General features: G+C 36.2%; 1 protein-coding gene across 1 annotated transcript in view; it reads right to left on the reverse strand.

The window, feature by feature from the left end:
• Nucleotides 1-13,185, reverse strand: part of GPR158 (G protein-coupled receptor 158) — a 426,460-nt gene that overhangs the window by 81,547 nt on the left and 331,728 nt on the right. The gene's annotated exons all lie outside the window — the stretch shown is intronic.

The raw sequence follows: 13,185 nt of genomic DNA on the forward strand, positions 1-13,185 counted from the left end.
TTGGCATAGCATTTGACTATCTGGATGAATATTTCACATGTACTTTAAAAGAATTTGTATTCTTCCATTGTTGAGTGTAGTGTTCTATAAATAGCAATTATGCCAATGTTTTTATATCTTTTACAATCTTACCTGATTTTTGTGTGTATGTGTATAGTTGTATTATTTCTCATCAAGACAGGAGTATAAAAGTATATGACTTGATCGTGAATTTAGCCATCTTTTAAGTTTTGTTTTGTTTTGTTTTTACTTTATGTATCTTAAAAGTTCTGTTATTTATGTGAATTTATGTTTAGGATTGCCATGTCTTCCTGATGAATTGACAGTTTTATCATTATGATGAAATGCACCTTTTTACCTCTGTTAATATCTCCTTATTTGAAATCTATTTTGTCTGTTATTAACAAAGCCACTCAGTTTTCTTATGCTTCGTATATCTTTTTCAATCATTTTATTTTTTATCTTGTCTGTCTAACGTGCATCTTTTGTAAACAGCATACAGTTGGGCCTTGCTTTCCTGTGTCTGGCAATCTATGCCCAAGTGCTGCCCAGTCTGTGAGTGGGCTCCCAAAGCCTCTACTCTCTGCACGCTTGCCCTTTAGTCTTGTTTTGCCTGAATCCCAGAAGGTACTTCCTTGTTTTCCTGGCAACTGTGGACCAGCACTTCCTGGGTAATCCAGTACATTTTTCTCTCATCTGGTAGGCTGTAGCCACACCTTCTACAACCAGGTCTAAACTCCTGCCTTGCAGGCAGGCGGGGTTGCGGAGAGAGGCCTGGGTGGCTCATTTGATTAAGCGTCCAACTTTTGGTTTCAGCTCAGGTCATGATCTCATGGTTTGTTGAGTTTGAACTACAGGCTCTGTGCTGACCATGCAGAGCCTGCTTGGGATTCTCTCTCTCTGCCTCTCTCTCTCTACCCCTTCCCCACTCTCTCTCTCTGTCAAAAATAAATAAATAAACTTTAAAAACAAACAAACAAACAAACAAACACAAAACTCTTGCCTTGGAGATGGAGCCCCTTTTCAAGTTGTCTTCTCTTGGGCACTTTCTCTCTGCCCCAGGATGCCATTTAGAGTTCTCTTTATATCTTTATACTTAACTCCCCTGTCATAGTTTAATAACCATATTAAATTCCTACTGTTCAAATTCCTGTATAGTTTCTCTCCAGATTGGACTCAGACTGACAAACCCCCCTCCTATGGCCCCATCATTTTGACAGTGTATCCCCTCAATTTCGAACTTCTCTAGAAGAACTGAAATCTATGCTTTAACATGTCATGACTAGATTTCAGGTGTTTGCTTGAGTTCTAGCCTGGATCCACTGCATCAACTGAGGGGTGTCCTCAGGGGAAAGTCAAATGATGTGGATCGCATCCAGTGCAGTTCTGTTATCCACAGGTTAAATTCCTTCCTGTCTCTGCCTGCCTTGGGTAGTTTTCCAATACCTTCAAATAGTTATGTTTTTATATATTGTCCAGAGTTTCTAATTATTATGTGGGGTAAGGTTAGTTCAATATAAGCCACACTGTTATTATTCAAACAAGAGTTGCTGTGAGTTTTGTAAACAACTTTAGTGCAAAATAATTCACATTTCATCACATACATTCATTTAAATAACCATCCAATTCAATGTTTTTCATTCTGTTCACAGAGTTGTACAACCATTATCACGATCAATTTTTGAACATTTTCACCACCCCAAAGAAACCCTATATCAAGTAGCAGTCACTCTCCATTTGTCCTCTGTTTGGGGCCATCTACTTTCTGTCTCTGTAAATTTGCCCATTCTGAAAAATTCCTATAATGGAATTATGCAATAGGTGGTCTTTATAAACTGCTTTCTCGGATTCAGCATAATGTTTTCAAGGTTGATCCATGCTGTAGTATATATCAGTACTCATCTCTTTTTATTGAGGAATAATATTCCATTATATGGATATACTGTATTTTGTTTATCCATTCATCAGGTGATAAACATTTGGGTTATTCCTACTTTTTGGCTATTGTGAAAAATGTGAATATTTACAAACAAGTTTTAGTAAGACCATGTTTTCATTTCTCTTGGTTATATACATAGCAGTGAAATTGTTGTTATATGGTAACTCTGTGTTTAACATTTTGAGGAAATTCCAAACTGTTTTAGAATATGGCTTGCATTGTCTTAGATTCCCACCAGCAATGTGCAAGCTTTCCAATTCCTCCACATCCTTGCCAACACTTACTATTGCCTGTCTTACAGCTATCCTAGTGGATATGAAATGGTGTCCTACAATTTTTGATTTGCATTTCCCTAATGATTAATGATGCTGAGCATCTTTTCATGTTCTTATTGCCCATTTGTATATATTCTCTGGAAAAAATCTACTCAGATGCTTTCATCTTTTTTAAATTGGGTTTTCTGTATTTTTATTATTGTTATAAGAGTTCATCACATATTCTGGATACAAGTCCCTTATTAGATGTATGATTTGCAAATATTTTCTCCCATTCTATTTTTTTCTTTTCACTTTCTTTTAAAAATTTTTTAAAATGTTTATTTATTTATTTTTGAGAGAGAGAGAGAGAGAGAGAGAGAGAGAGAGCAAGGAGGGGACGGACAGAGAGAGAGACAGAGACAGAGAGAGAGAGACAGAGACACAGAATCCAAAGCAGACCCCAGGCTCTAAGCCTAACTCAGAACAGAGCCTGATGAAGGGCTTGAACCCACTAACCCACAAACCGCGAGATCATGACCTGAGCTGATATCAGATGCTTAACCAACTGAGCTACCCAGGACCCACTCTTTTCACTTTCTTGATGGTATCATTTGCAGCACAAAGTTTTTTATTTTGATGAAATCCAACTTATCTATTTTATCTTATGGCTTTGGTATCATATCTAAGAACCCTGTCTAACCTAGAGTCATGAAGATTTATATCTGTTTCTTTCTAAGAGTTTTATAGTTTTAATGATTACATTTATATCTTTGATTTATTTTGAGTTAATTTTTCTATACAGTGTGAGGTAGGGATCTGACTTCATTATTCTGCATGTGGATATCTTAGCTTTTCCAGCATCATTTGTTGAAAAGTCTTTCTTATCTCCATTCAATTGTCTTCTCACCCTTATGAAAAATCAGTTGGCCTCAAATGTAAGGATTTATATTTAGACTTTCAATTTATTCCACTGATTTATATTCCATTGATCTATCCTTTTGCCAGTAACTTATGCAGTATCTCTTGATTACTGCAACTTTGTAGTAAGTGTGGAAATTAGAAAGTATGATTCCTCAAACTTTGTTGTTCTTTTTGAATACTCTAGGCCTCTTGTATTGCCATATAAATTTTAGATCAGTATGGGAAATTCAGCAACAAGATAGCTGACATTTTTATAGGCATGGCATTGAATCTGTAGGTCAGTTTGGAGAGTACTGACATATTAATAATAAGCTTTCTAATCACTGAATTCCATGTATGTAGGTTTTTTAAATCTCTGTAAATGATGTTTTGTAGTTTTCACTGTACAAGCCTTGCACTTTCTATTAAATTTATTCACAAATATTTTATTCTTTTTGGTGGTATTTTAAATGGAATTTTCTTATTAATTTCATTTTAGGATTGTCCATTGAAAATATGGAAGTCAAGTTGATTTTATCCCATAACCCTACTGAATTGTTAATTTAATAGTTTTAGTGTGTATTCCTGAGAGTTATCTCTATATAAGATCATGCCATCTGCAAGTAGAGATAATTTTACTTCTTCCTTTATAACCTCTATGCCTTTTCATTTCATTTTCTTGCCTAACTGCTCTGGCTAAGGCCTCTGGTACATTGTTTATTAGAAGTGGTAACAGTAGACATTACTGTCTTCTTCCTGATCTTAGGGGAATATTCTGTAGATGTCTGCTGGATCCAGCTGATTTATATTATTTCCTTGTTGATCTTCTGGTTAGGTGTGCTATAGTTTATTGAAAGCAGGGTACTAAAGTCTCCAAATATTGTTATTAAATTATCTATTTCTCAACTACATGACTTTTTTTTCAAACTGGGAAAACTCATTAGTTTTGAGTCTTGAGTCCAGCTCAAAAACTCACTAGTTTTGAGTCTTGAGGCAAGCTCCTCATCAAAAACTTCTATACCATTTTTCAGGCCAACCATGGATGATTACAAAGTCTTTACCTGACAGGCCTCATGGGGAAAAGTTGCCATCGCCACAGCAGACCTGATGTACAGTCTTGATGCACTGCAGTCTCTGTAGGGATTTACAGGCTAGGACTCTGGCCCTCTGGACAGTCATGTTCTACTCATATATGCATTCTTAGCATAGGTACCTAACCCTGAGATCTCCTGACTGAAGGACCTTTAAGACACTCTTCTCTACTCTGATTCAGTACTCCGTACTGTTCCATTCTTAGCCTTTCCCCCAGTCCCCAGCCTCAGGGCTCTCTCAGCAGTGAGAAGATTCCCCTTGTCTGCTGATTCATCTGACCCTCTCTTGGTGCCATTCCATGGGGTAAAAAAGAAACAATGGGGAAGCCAGGACTTTCTCTTGCTCAGTTTCTTGCCTCAACTACTGCCAAAAGTGATGAAAGGCTTGTCTGTTACTTTCATTTTGGCTTGTTACCTTAATCAGCTATTCATTCGGACACCTGGCAGCTCAGCTCTCTCCAGCTCAGCTCTTGACAGGACTCTTCAATGCCGCTTTATCTTTTTATTTTGTGAAGAGTTTTTTTTAAAACAAATAAGCTCAGAATAATATAACCTTGTCATTTGCGCACCACACAAATGAATAAGTGTGAATAGTTTTGTTATTAATTGCTTTGGGTTTTTAAACAAAACAAAACTTTATCAATATCAACTGGATTGTTCCTAATTCCCTTCCACTCTCTCATTGACTCCTACCTTCTCCAGAGGCAAACACTAAAATGAATTCGATGTAAATGCATCCACAACATGTTTTTCTACCTTTGTTCCACTTATCTGTATTTATAAATAATACATAACCTTATTTTGTGAGCTTTAAATTTTGTATATAAGTGGTAAATTGTGGGTTAGCCTTTTTTAAAAAAATTTTTTAATGTTTACTTATTTTTGAGAGAGAGTCAGAGCACAAACAGGGGAAGGACAGAGAGAGAGAAGGAGACACAGAATCTGAAGCAGGCTCCAGGCTCTGAGCTGTCAGCACAGAGCCAAATGTGGGGCTTGAACTCATGAACTATGAGATCATGACCTGAGGTGAAGACAGATGCTTAACCAACTGAGCCACCCAGGCACCCCTGGATTATCCTTTTACAATGCACACAGGTCTCCCTTTATAATGAATTATATTCAGTGGATCCAATTTCCATCAAGGCAAAGTTAAATCCATACCTCTTTTCTAATCATTCATTTTCCCCCAATTCCCATATCTCATTATTAAAGCAAACGAGAATTTGATGAAAGTTGACATTACAAGGGATAAGAAAGCTATATGTCTGTTGGAAGATCGCTTTTTATGAAAAAGTAAGCATAGAATTTCCTTGAAAACAGAACCTAAATAGATTTCTAGAGCTCTTTAAAAACAGGGGGATCTGTTACATACCCTGACCATGCCAAGATATGGTCTCCTACTTGGGAAGTAACAGAATTAATAGAAACTAGTTGAAACTGCTTGTTTGATTATTTTTGGACATTTCCCCAAACTGGCAAGGAATTGTAGAAGTAAAAAGGGCTTCTGAGATCATCTATGACAATTGTCTTAACTTACTAAGTAAGAAACTGAGACCCAAAAAGATTAGCCAATTTGTGAAAAGTCATTCTGTTAGCCAAACCAGGACTTTAACTCAGGTCTCCTGATTCCTAGTTCACTGTTCTTTACACTAATTACTAGTTACTAAACTGGGCTCCGTAGAAGCATCCCAGGGGTTATTTGTAATTGTCAAAGTAGAAGATCAAGCAAATTAGTCTCTGGGCCTCTCTCCTTTCACCCAGGGTGCTTCAACTTTCAGTGTCTGTTATCATCTTGTCACAGCTACCATTTGTCCATGTAGGGTGCGATGACTCCTTAAATGCATGTTGACAACAGTCCTCATATGAGCTATTATTTGTGTGATGTTTTCTGCCATTTCTTTCACACCATTAGCAAAGTGCCGTTATTTTTGCAAAATCCATTCGATGGAGTCTCAAAAGTTCATCTAAACACTTAGATTTTACTGGGCCAAATTGCCAAGTAATATTATTATCACCTTTGTATCCATTTGTATATCATGCTAAAATAAGTAAAACGGAGGGCTTTACAATGTGGCTATTTTAGTTTAGTTAAAATGTAAAGCTTCTACATAATATCATCTTTAGAAGTAATTTATTAATTGTATGGGATATACATTTTTTATTCTTCTTTGGGCTATTTTATCAAATAATGGCACATTAGTAAACACTGTTGTTGTCTATCCAAACAAAATTTCTGTCTTCACTTACTAACAGAACGCAGATGTCATCAAGGGTTATCCATCTCTGTGGCATACTGTTTTTTTTCAAAGATGAGTACACTGATCTTTGTCCTAACCCATATGCTCTTCTTACAGTGTACTGTTTATATGCCTCCTTAAGCCTTGTAACTGCCTTGTCCAACAGAGTATGCTAGAAGTAATGTTATGGGACTTTGGAGTTAGGTCAAAAGAAGCAATACAGCTTACATCTGGCTCTCTTTTTCTTGGGATGCTTGTCCTTGGAACACTGACACCATTTTGTAAGGAAACCAGGCATCCACATGGAAAGGCCAAGTGTAAGTGTTCCAGCCACCCCTCCAGCTGCTACAGTCTTCCAGCCAACAGTGAGCATCAATGTTAGATGTATGAGTGAGAAGCCTTCAGAACACTTCACCCTAAGCCTTTAAGTCTTCCGGCTGGGGCTCCAGACATTGTGGAATAGAGAACAGCCACTCCTGCTGTATCCTGTCAGAATTCTTGACCCACAGATTCCATGAACATAGTAAGTGGTTGTTTTATGCCACAAAGTTTTTTTTTTTCCAACGTTTTTTTTTTTTTTTTTTATTTACTTTTGGGACAGAGAGAGACAGAGCATGAACGGGGGAGGGGCAGAGAGAGAGGGAGACACAGAATCGGAAACAGGCTCCAGGCTCCGAGCCATCAGCCCAGAGCCTGATGCGGGGCTCGAACTCACAGACCGCGAGATCGTGACCTGGCTGAAGTCGGACGCTTAACCGACTGCGCCACCCAGGCGCCCCTATGCCACAAAGTTTTGATGTAATTTGTTATGTAGTCATGGTAACTGAAGCAACACTGCACAATAAAGTCCATAATATTCAGGGACACTGATTTTATATCGATCCCAGGGGTGGGCTCTAATTCAGTTAAGCATGGTCATCATGGTAATCATTTGCCATGTGACATTCAGAAATGTCTAGAGACAGTACTGGCTGTCATGACGGAGGCAGTTGTGCTTCCGGCATCCAGAGAGTAGAGGCCAGAAATACTGCTAACCATCCTATAATATAGGAAAGCTCCTTCTTACCCCCAACAAAGGATTTTCTAGCCCAAACTGTCAATATTATCAAAGTAGAAAATCTCTGGACTAAGGCAATCAATAGCCTCATCTATATAGACCTTAGCAATTAGTAGCTATTTGTGAAAGAAATTCTTGACAGGCGGAAGAAAAAAAGGTGCTAAGACATCTTATCAAAAGAGATTGATCATATTTGAAGTATCTAGTTCTGAACACTAAGATTAAGTTGGAGAAAAATGTTTACAAAAATACCAACTATACTTTGTCTGTCAATTGCCCTGGGTAATAATATTCAGATTGGAACCCCAGATTTCTGAAGGTATAAATATTGAATATTTTTGTTGGTCAAAGAAGCTTTGGAATTTCCCTCTTCCTCCTTTGGCATAAGGAGAAATTAATGGATGATTCTGGTAGTTTTGTTTTAAAATAATGTGTTCAAGTGGTTATTGTCATGTCAGATAGTTGTTACAGTATCATTAGAATTTAAAAGATAATTCCCTGATAGAGTGTATCCTTTCCTGATTTGTGATATATAACTTACTTTGAAGAATGCCATAAACCTATTTTTATAGCCAGATTGATGTTTCGTGTTTTTATTTGTTTGTTTTTTGGTTTTTTTGGGGTAGAATCTGTAAGGCATGGATTTCTTGTCATGAAAATTACTGCTCTGCAGCATAAACATTAGGCTCTCAATTACCCATATTATTTTTTAAAATTTATTTTATTTTTTATTTTAATTCCAGTATAATTAATATACAGCGTTATATTAGTTTCAGGTGTACAATATAGTGATTCAGCAATTCTCTAATTACTCAGTGCTCATCATGGTAAGTGTTTTCTTAATCCCCTTCACCTATTTCACCAGTTCACCAACCCACCTCCCCTTTGGTACCCATAAGTTTGTTTTCTATATTTGAGAATATTTTTTTCCCTTTGTTCCTTTGCCTTGTTTCTTAAATTCCACCTACGAGTGAAATCATATGCTATTTGTCTTTCTCTGACTGATTTATTTCACTTAGCCTTATACTCTCTACATCCACCCATGGACATGGCAAGATTTCATTCTTTTTTATGGCCAAATAATATTCCATTACATATATACCACATCTTCTTTATCCACTGATCAATTGACACTTGGGTCAATTCCATAATTTGGCTATTGTAAATAATGCTGCAATAAACATAGGGGTGCTTATATCTTTTTGAATTAGTGTTTTCATATTCTTTGGGTAAACTCCCAGTAGTAGAATTACTGAATCATATGGTAATTCTATTTTTAATTTTTTGAGGATCTTTCATACTGTTTTCCACAGTGGCTGCACCAGTTTGCATTACCACCAACAGTGCATGAGTGTTCTTTTATTCCCCGCATTCTTGCCAACACGTTTTTCTTGTGTTTTTGATTTTAGCCATTCTAACAGGTGTGAGGTGATACCTCATTGCGGTTTTGATTTGCATTTCTCTGATGATGAGTGATGTTGAGCATCTTTTCATGTGTCTGTTGGCCAACTGTATGTCTTCTTTGGAGATATACGTGTTCGTGTCTTCTGCCCATTTTTAATTGGATTATTAGTTATTTTGGGTGTTGAGTTTTAGATATTAGCCCTTTATCAGATATGTCATTTACAAATATGTTCTATTCTGTAGGCTGTCTTTTTGTTTTGTTGTTTCCTTTGCTGTGAAGAAGCTTTTTAGTTTGATGTAGTCCTAATAGTTTATTTTTGCTTTTCTTTCCTTTGCCTCAGGAGACATATCCAGAAAAATGTTGCCATGTCCAATGTCAAAGAGGTTACTTCCTGTGCTCTCTTCAAGGATTTTTATAGTTCCAGTTCTCACATTTAGGTCTTTAATCTACTTTGAGTTTTTGTGTATGCAGTAAGCAAGTGGTCCAGTTTCATTCTTTTGCATGTAGCTGTGCAGTTTTCCCAACACCATTTGTTGAAGAGACTTTTTCCCATTGCATAGTTTTTACTCCTTTGCCAAAGATTAATTGAACATACAGTTGTGGGTTTATTTGTAGTTTCTCTGTTCTCTTCCATTGACCTATGTGTCTGGTTTTGTGCTGTTTTGATTAGTATGGCTATGCAGTATATCTTGAAATCTGGGGTTGTGATACTTCCAGGTTTGTTCTTCTTTTTCAGGATTGTTAAGGCTATTTGGGGTCTTATAGGTTCCCTACAAATTTTAGGATTATTTGTTCTAATTTTGTGAAAAATGTTGTTGGTATTTTGATAGAGATTGCATTGATCTGTAGATTGCTTTGGGCAGTATGGACATTGTAACAATATTGGTTCACCCAATCCATGAACATTGGGATATCTTTCCATCTGTTTGTGTCATCTTCAATTTCTTTCATCAATGTTTTATAGTTTTTAGAGCACCGGTCTTTTGCCCCCTTGGTTAAGTTTAAAGTATTTTATTACTTTTGGTGTAATTGTAAATGAGACTGTCCTCTTAATTTCTCTTTCTGCTACTTAATTATTAGTGTATAGAAATCCAGTGGATTTCTGTATATTGATTTTTTAGCCTGCAACCTTACTAAACTCATTTTTCAGTTCTATTAGGTCTGTGATTCAATTACCCATATTCTACTGATAATATTATATCCCATTCCATTTCAGAGCTCTGGTGTGGTGCTTTCTGAAGAGTGGTGACTTTTTAACCAGGCTCCTCACCATTGTGTAGTAATTAGTGCTGATCACAAATTTTCTTCTCTCCCCTTCCACACAATGGTAAGATTACACTTCTACTCTCTCTTAAAATTAGGAATGGCACGTGAATTTTGGTCAGGAGGTGTAATGTGGCTGCAATGCTGCATATCACTGCCTGAATCTCAGAATAAGCCTCTGGCTGATCCATGACAGATGGATAACCTGAGCCTGAAATAGATGTTTTTGTTTTAAACTGCTGAGAGTTTGGGATTGTTCCACAGCATAGCCTAATTTATCCTGTGTGATACACTTTGATAAAATGGACATTGGCCATTCTTTGTGATAATTATATCCTCAAATGATAAAATATAACATTTACTTTAATGGTCAGAGTACAAACTCTTAAATCTATGCTAACCAATATGTAGCAAAGGCTAAGTTGCAAGAAAGAATAATGATAATGATGATGATAATAATAATAATAATAATAATAATAATAATGTCTTTCAGATATTCTTAAGTATATGAATTAAAGCATACTATCTGAGTACTACATACTGATGTTACATTGGGTGAGTCTTTGCAGATTTTGCTGAACTGCATTTTAGTGTCATGCTATCAGCCTCGTGAAGACTGTTTCAGGAGATACTCCTATTTCTTTATTGCTTTGTCAGAGAAACACAAAAGCAAAACAGAGCTGTCTCTTAATGAGAAGCTCTGGCACTCAATATGCTAAAAGTAGTTTGCTTTTTTAATCTCAGAGAAGCTCATATAATGTAACTATGTTTCCCCCTTTGTGCTAACTATTAGCAAGTTCCATGTCAAATATGTGGTCCATTTCTTGTCAAGTTATGAAACCACAGAGCATATGGAATATATCGAGAGGAAAACAAATCATAATCATTTTCGTACCAAACTTTCCTTTCCTTTTGATTTCTTCACTAAATTGTTTTTTTAATTTCTTTTTTCTTTTTTTCTATGTTTTAATTTCTGAGCTATTTTTATTATTTTGATGCTCTGTAGACAGCTCTATAAAGTTTTCAAAAATCTTTTTTTTTTTTTGTGCATGTGTTTTGTAATTACTGAATTATTTTGTTACTTTTTTGGAGACATTTCTGTCCACTTTTCCAAATTTTTGGGGTTTTTTTTGTACATCTCAGAATAAAAATTAAGTCGATCAGTTATCAGTGTAGCTCCTTCAGTCTACGGCCATATCACTCTGAATGGGCCCATCTTGTCTGATCTTACAAGTGAAGTAGGGTTAAACCTTGGCTAGTACGTGGATGGGAGTGTAGCTCTTTCATTGTTATCTGACACACTTACATTTTGATGACACAATTCTATCTATATCGTAAGGCTACATAGCAGAAAATGGTATTTCAAAAGGCTTTTAGAGACTATTAACTTCTTGCTTCATCAAAATAAGATGCTTCAAAGATTGCCTTCTAACTCACTTATATTTTCATAAGTTAATTTTGCCACCCTGCTGTTGGGTTACGTTAGGAATATACCAGTGGATATCTACTCCTTCAGCATGAGTTGGGGTCCACTTTCTGGAGGATAGTTTTTAAATGACCTCTATATGACTATAACTTAATAAGGCTTAAAAGAATATACCTTTCCAAATAATATTTATAGAAGACATAGCTTATTCTCTTAATGCTATCATTGTCTTAAACATTTTCTGTAATTCTTCTTTGATGGTTACTTTTAAAAGCACTGTCTTGTGACTGGCTGGCTATGGTAGAACTACAGAATTTAAAGACAAATCACAATTTTGTGATGTATGTATATCGAACCTGACATTAAGTTTTCCAAGAGATACAAATAGTTCAATTTAACATTTATTGCTTAAAATTTATTAGACATTGTGTTAAGAACGCAAGGAAAACTGAGATTTGCATTTGCCATGAAGGAATATAGAATCTAAAGGAGGGAATAAATCCGTGCTCAAATCATTTCAATGTATCAAAGGTGTTTTGATTGAGGAACATGCACAAAGATTGCCAAACTCAGTGAGGAAACTTCCTTGATGAGAAAAAATGTTTTAAAGAACAAGAAAGAATTATCCAGTTGAGGAAGAGAAAATGGGTTTTTGCATGAGGCACATACAAAGGCATGAAGGCATGGGATAGGATTACGGTTGTAGGGAAGCACAAGCACCCTCTTATTTGCTGGTGCACAAAGTGTGGAGTAGTGGAAAGAGAGAGGCCAGATCCGAAGACAAGGGCAAATCACTGAGGGTCTTGTATGCCATACCAAGCAAATGAAATTTCATCCTAAAGTTAACCAGAAACCACTGAGGAGTTTTACACAGTAGAGTGACATAGTTGAATTTGTGTTTTTGAAAAATCCATCCTGGCATTTGTTTGGAAGATGTATGGAATTGAAGTAAAAATTGCAAAAGAAATCCAGAGATAAGAGACAGCAAAGGGATTTGGAGGGTCAGAAGATGAATGCACTGAGTGTACTTTGAGGCTTAGAAACTTGGTAGGAGAGTAGGGAACCTCTATTCAAGGGAATTTGATTTAAAGCATGGGGCATGTGTAAAAATGGCTTGTTTTTCCAGAAAGAAACTATCCTAAATTTGCATTCAGTTCATGTTAAGGAGTTATCATACAATTTAGAATTCAGTGGTTAGAAATAGGCATGAACTCTTGAATCTGGTTAGATCTGGAAAAGACCACAGAGCTTATGCTATACATCAACTTTACCTCTAAAAATGAAAAACAGAAAGGAGAAAATATACAGACAGGCTTTAGTTGTTATCACTGTCATCAAAGTAAGAACTAACATTTATATAACGTCTCGTGTTTAAGACCCTGTTCTAAGCTTTACATATATTATCTCATCTAACCTTCATAACAACCCTATGAGGCAGGTACTATTATTATTCACATTTTAATGATGAAGAAATTGAGGCATATAAAGATTAAATCATTTTCCTAAAACTGTACAGTCAGTGGTGGAGGTGGGATTGAATTCCAGGTAGAATTCCTGTAAAGATCACACGTAAGGCATGTAGGTAATGGTTTATCCAGAAATAATGTTCA

This window comes from Neofelis nebulosa, chromosome 8, assembly GCF_028018385.1.
Source record: "Neofelis nebulosa isolate mNeoNeb1 chromosome 8, mNeoNeb1.pri, whole genome shotgun sequence".
Classification (NCBI taxonomy): domain Eukaryota; kingdom Metazoa; phylum Chordata; class Mammalia; order Carnivora; family Felidae; genus Neofelis; species Neofelis nebulosa.